The sequence below is a fragment of the Callorhinus ursinus genome, unplaced genomic scaffold (genome assembly GCF_003265705.2).
Source record: "Callorhinus ursinus isolate GAN/ISIS: 27379988/994484 unplaced genomic scaffold, GSC_fseal_2.0 scaffold41, whole genome shotgun sequence".
Lineage (NCBI taxonomy): Eukaryota > Metazoa > Chordata > Mammalia > Carnivora > Otariidae > Callorhinus > Callorhinus ursinus.
In genome coordinates this window covers 3,609,605-3,615,723 of record NW_027397103.1, presented here as the reverse complement: position 1 = coordinate 3,615,723, position 6,119 = coordinate 3,609,605, and the positions used below count along the sequence as shown (strand labels likewise).

General features: G+C 48.9%; 1 long non-coding RNA gene across 1 annotated transcript; it reads right to left on the bottom strand.

The window, feature by feature from the left end:
* Positions 1-217: 217 nt before the first annotated feature.
* LOC141370623 (uncharacterized) lies at positions 218-5,331 on the bottom strand. The gene is made up of 2 exons (XR_012374815.1): positions 5,258-5,331; positions 218-472 (listed from the first exon to the last, which is right to left on the bottom strand). It is a non-coding gene; the product is annotated as an uncharacterized lncRNA (long non-coding RNA).
* Positions 5,332-6,119: the final 788 nt, after the last annotated feature.

Sequence of the window (6,119 nt, the reverse complement as noted above, 5' to 3'; positions counted from 1 at the left end):
CTACCGCCACAGTAATGCTGTGGACCAAACTAAGTGCCAAAACTCAGTGCCTTATAACAATTTGCATCTATTCCAGGCATTGGAGAACTTTTTCTGTAAAGGGACAGATGGTATATATTTTTGTCTTTGTTGACCATACAGTGTCTGTTGCAACTTTTCAACTCTACCTTTGTAAGGCGAAAGCAGCATAGATAATACATAAAAGAGCCGGCATGGCTGTCTTCTAATAAATCTTTATTTGCAAAAACAGGCATCGGTCCGATTTGGCCCCGGGCTACAGTTTTCCAACCTCTAGTGTAGTCTTGAGTCTTACAGGTCTGTGGGCCAACTACGATGTGGCTGACCTAGACTCGACTCAGCTGAGTAGCTCTACCTCGGGCTGTGGGAGCAGCTGGGCCGAGCTACCAGTGCACGGGAAGTTCATATCCGCTCCACGTTCATCGTCATCATCACGCTCTGCTCCTGGCCGATCCTGGAGACCAAGGGAACACTCCAGGGTTCATAAGCACATCCAAACCTTTCTGTTCACATCTGCTAACATTCCGTGGGCCAAAGCAAATCATGTGGCCAAGTCCAGTGGGCGGGGAAAGAAACTAAGAACTAAGAAACTAAGTCCGCAGTAAGAGGAAGTCATGTGACAAAGGGCTTGGATGTGCGGTTTTAATGCAGGGAGGGTGTGAAGAATTTCACGCACTGATTTGAGATCCTGCAACATGTATGGAGGCCATGTGTAAGACCATGTGATGGTAATGCATGGAAGGGGGTGCTTCGTGTGTGAGAGGGCCTTGGGGTGAATTTGTGGCTACCTGTGTAAGAAGTTTCTGGGGGTGGGGGGCTTTAGAAGATGAGATGTGTGTGAGAAACAGTGCATGTGCGTGAACCCTTGTGGGTATATGTATATGTGTGTGTCTAGGTGTGTATGCTCAGTTCTGCGGGCATCTCTGGGTGCACATATGTGGGGTGATGAGTATGGGTGTGGGTTATGTGTGTCAGTTGCATCTGAGTTTAGAGGCATGGCTATGAAACTGTCTCTGCGTATGTGTGGGGGCTGCTGTGGGGCGTATATGTAATGGGGTGTGTGTGTGTCGGGTGCACGTGGGAGCTCCGCATGCTGCTGAGGAGTGCATAGGCATACACTGGTGGGGCGGAGGGGGAGAGTTAAGGCAAAGATAGGAGGGGAGATGGCACACACTCACTTTCCCCTGGCACCGTCTCAGAACCATTCCAGTCTTGCAACGTGAGTTCTTTGTAGCAAAGATTAATTTTCTTATTTAGCATTTATGTGGCACTTTGGATCTGCAAAGTGCTTTACAATCAGTTTTATCAGTTGTGCTTGTATGTTATATATCGCAGCTGCACCCAGAGAGGCTCTCCAGGGAGGTGAACCGAGCGAGGCAAACTTTACCCTCTTCCTCAAACTTTCCTGATCTCCCAGGACAGTGTCTGCCCCGCTGTGTTAAAGGGGGTTGTTGGTGGTGCTGATGCTGTGGGGAGAGGTGCTCCTTTGGAGCTGCCCCCAAAGGCTTTCCCTCTCCCATGAGAAATCAGTGAATCTAATCACAAGAGTACTTGCCTGGCTCAGTTCCTTTACTTGCCCGGGCTACTGGATGTGGGGGCCTATTTGCAAGACTGGCTTAAAACTCCTTCCATGTCTTGCAATAATGCACTTGGTCTTTGTATTTGCCATTTGTACTTCGTGCCTTGTAGGATGGCTACTAACCCATCTTAGTGTGAGTTCTCCCTCCTCAAAGCAGACCTGAAACAAGGACTTGGGTGAGGGAATGCAGGGGTGAGATAGGGAAGGGAGAAAAGCCAAGGAGAGGTGTGTTATTGAGGAGATTCCTGCTGTGGGCCAGTGGAGCTTCATTCTACTGAGAAACCGTGCCTCCGAACCACAGAGAACTAAGGAACTGGGGTATTTATCCACTCCCACACTGGATTGGTTAAGAGTTGCCCCTCTGCCCCCTGCGTCTTAACTCCCTTACACATTTGGGTTGAGTTTGCCTAAGGCCAAGCAAGGTCCTCTGCTGCTGGAAGAAGTCCTCAAGTTGAGGACAGACTGACATAGACCCTCAAGGTGGGAAGCTTGTACGTGGGAAACTCATTGGCTGCAGCTGTGGATGAATTCAGGCGGGCCAAGGGCACGTGGGGTTGGGATCAGGCGTCTGCTACACACCCCTGGACTCTAGTAACACCTTTATCTCAAGGTCACCAGTGAAGGTCATAAATTCCATTAGCAGGTTCTTGGCTCATCGTCCATGTCCTCTGTAGCAGCTGACTATCCTATGATTCTGCACCGTCCTGGTTTCTCCCTCTTCCCAACTCCTCCAAGTCTCTCCTTCTCCTTCTCTCTTTCTCTCTCTTTCCTTCCAAATGTGGATATTTCCCCAAGATCTTTGTTTTCTTCCTGGCCCATACACAAGCTCACCGATGTCATGTGGCGTGCCGTATCAGAAGGTGTGGCTGCCACTTCTCTCTCCAAGTCCTGGCCCTGTGGTTACAACCACCCCATTGAAATATTTATTTGAGAATCACTTCAGCAACCCAAACTCAGCATTGCAAATCTCACTCATTGTCTTTGACTCCTGCTCCGATGAGCTGTGTCCTTGCTTCTCCAGTTTGCCCCAGGGCTAGCCACAGTGCCATCATTGGAGAGCCTGTGGATACAGAATCTCAAGTCCTGCCACTGATTCAGACCAACTGAATCAGGATGTGCATTTTTAACAAGCCCCGAGTGACTTGTGTGCCCATGAATGTTTGATAAGCGTTGGTCTACCCTATTGATTCTCTGGATTTCTATTAATGGCACTAACATTTTACCAGTTACCCAGTCTTAAAACTGCAGTTATTTGAATCCTAGGAATAAAGATCCACTAGCCTTCTCAAAGCCAGGATTTATATGGGACTGAGGTCTCAATTGAACAAGTGATCATAACAATGTAACATATTAATAGGGTTCAGTTGAGTAAGTCTGTGGCAATAATATTACGCCTATAATTTCACTTCAATAAATATTTATGGAACTCTTGTTCAAATGACTGGCTCCATCATAAACTGTGATGGTGCAACATTGAACTGGGCTCAGTCCTTACCCTCAAGGAATTCATCCTTCAGAGGAAGGAGACAAAAATAGAAACCAAATTACAGAGGATGTCTTGGAAACCAAAAGAGGGATCCTAACACAACCTGAGGGTTAGAGAAGTCCTCTTGAAGAAGGGACCGCCGGGGGGAAGGAACCTGATGGATGAGTGGACCCAGCCAGTGAAGGCAGGAAAATAAAGGGGGTCAGCAGGATAATGGCTTATGCACACACTGGCAGTGAGGGAGACTAAGGTGTATTTGGGGACTCCGCCCTATTCCTAGGTTTGGACATTGAGGGCTAATCACTTCACCCCTTCTGCCTCTGTTGCCTCACCTTAAAAATGGGAGGAACACATTCTACCTTCTCAGGGTCATTGTAAAAATTAAATAAAAATGAGTAGATTCTGGAACTAGTAACTACTTGGTCTTCATAAATGCTGATTGAATATAAATTGTCAGCAACCAGATCTTGGACTTTAATTACAGAAAAAAATAAGCATGGTATAGTGGGTGGAATGGTGTGCCACTCCCCACCCCCACAGATATGTCCTCATCAAATTCTTGGAACCAGTGAATGTGACTTTGGAAAAAAAGATCTTTGCAGATGTAAATAAGGATCTCGAGATGAGCTCATCCTGGATTTTCTGGGTGGGCCCTAGATCTAACCACCAGTGTCCCTAGAAGACACAGAACAGGGGAGAAGGCCATGTGAAGATGGAGTGGTAACAGCCACAACCAAAGAATGTCCATTGCCACCAGAAGATGAAAGAGGCAAGGAAAGATTCTTCCCTAGAGCCTTTGGAGGATGGCCCCGCTGACACCTTGATTCTGATCTCTGTGATAATTTGTCATAACAGTCACAGGCAACTAAAATGCACAGTTACCAATTTGTGAGCATTCTCTACATGTCAGGTGTGGATTCCTCCTCATCGAACCTTTGAAGTGATGCGATGATTCCTGTTTTCTGCGTAAGGAGTACTAAGGCTCATGCAGGTGAAGCAAGTCTTGTTAGCTCATTCACTCATTAAATAGCGACTGATTTCTTCACTGACTGGCGCTGTGCTGAGCCCCAGGGGCCAGAGTGTTGAGCAAAGTACCTGCCTTTGCCGAGGTCACAGGGCTTATAAATACAGAGGAGAAATAATCATCTGTACTGGCTTGACTAGTGTCCCCCTCTCTCCCCTCCTCAAAAAAAAAAAAAAATTCGTGTTCACCTTGAACTTCAGAATGTGACCTTATTTGGAGATAGATTCTTTGCAGATAGGAGGAGGACATTCTGGATTAGGATGGTCCCTGATCCAATGACTGTTGCCCTTATGGGAGAAATTTGGACAGAGAGAGACACACGAAGACTGCCATGTAACAGTGGACACAGAGATCAGGGTCAAGTGTCTAGGAGCCAAGGAACGGCAAGGAATGCTGGCAGCCACCAGAAGCCAGGAAGAAGCAAGAATTCTCCCTAGAGCCTTTAGAGAGCATGACCTTGCTGGCACCTTGATTTCAAAATCCTGCCCTCCAGAACCGTGAAACAGTAAATGTCTGTTGTTTGAAGCTACCTGGTTTGTAGTAATTTGCTACAGTAGCCCTAGGAAACTAATATGCCACTCAAGAAATATATATATGTATATATAATTGCACACGTGTACAACACAACATAGGGGGCTGTGGTAGCCAGTGGAGGGGGTGCAGAAGGCTTCACACCAGAGGGGTCCTGGAGCTGGCATCTGAAGGTGGGGTAGGAGTTGAGAGTGCAAAGAGAAGGAAGATCTGGGCTAGAGGGAACAGAATGTGCGCCAGTTCTGTGGCTTGACAATGACCTAGGTAGGCATTGGAGGAATGGACAGAAGGAATGGTCAGAGCCCAGAGGGGCACACAGCCAGCAGTGGGCAGGCGGGGCCACTGCCCTCCTTGGCCCTCTGGCCCATGGCTGTTGGGTCAGTATGTCTGTGTGTGCATATACCGCACCCTCCCCTCCCCTCTCCCCTGTCCCACCACCAGCCTGCTGTGCGGGTGTCAGAGCCCTGAGTTTGGAGATCTCCGTGTCCTTGAGTGCAGCACGGCGGGGGCGCCAAGGAAGCACAAAGGCTCTTTGTGCGGTAGCACCCAACAGCTTCTGGTCCCGGGAGCCGGCTGCGCCGAGAATGGGCCATGGACAAAGACATCACCGCCTGAGTACCTGTAATTGGAGCATCCACGTGCAATGCAGGGGACAAAAGGGAGCCGAGTGGCCTCATCTTAGGCTGCCCGTTGCTATGGTTTCAGTGGGGCTGCCGGGGAGGGCCGTTACCAGGCAACGGGAGAGGGATGAAGACAAAGGGAGTCAGTGTGAGGGAGAGGTTTGGGGCAGGTGTGAGTGTGTGGGGTGAGGTGGAGAGGAGAAGGAGAGGATGCAGGAGAGATGGAAGCAAACACGTAGGACAGAGAGAGACTAGAGAGAGGGGGAGGCAGACAGAGACAAGAGAGAGAGAAGATGAGGCAGGGAAGGGAGAAGCAGAGAGATGCAGTGCAGAGAAAGAGAGACAGTAAAACAGAGGTAGAGACAGAGAAAAACAGAGATATTTATCCAGCCATGAGCACCTGCTGTGTGCCAGGCCCTGTGCAAGATGGATACCATCCTACCTTTGGAGCTCACAGACATAGAGGGAGAAATGGATGCTTTAGTGGAACCAGAGGGCGATGCTTCCTTCCCCCTTGGAGTGGCTAGGGCTTACTCTCCAGCCTGGCATCTCTTCGAAGCTGGTGACCTCTGGATAGGGCCATTGCACTCCTCATTCCCAGGTGGCTTCATTCCCAGGAGGCTGTTTGTACCAAGTGACTGTTGGTCGAATGACACTCAGGCTCTCCCTAGCAGCTCTCCCTTTGGTCCCCCATCATGATGCCCAAATCTCCTACCGTTAGGGGGCCCTGGGACAGGTTACTTCACTTAATTATTCCGTAGCTACAAAATGCTTCTACATGCTCTACTCATTTGATCCTGTGTGGTAGAAGAATCATCACTACTACCACTTTATAGGAGTGGGAACTGAGGTCTGAAGGGA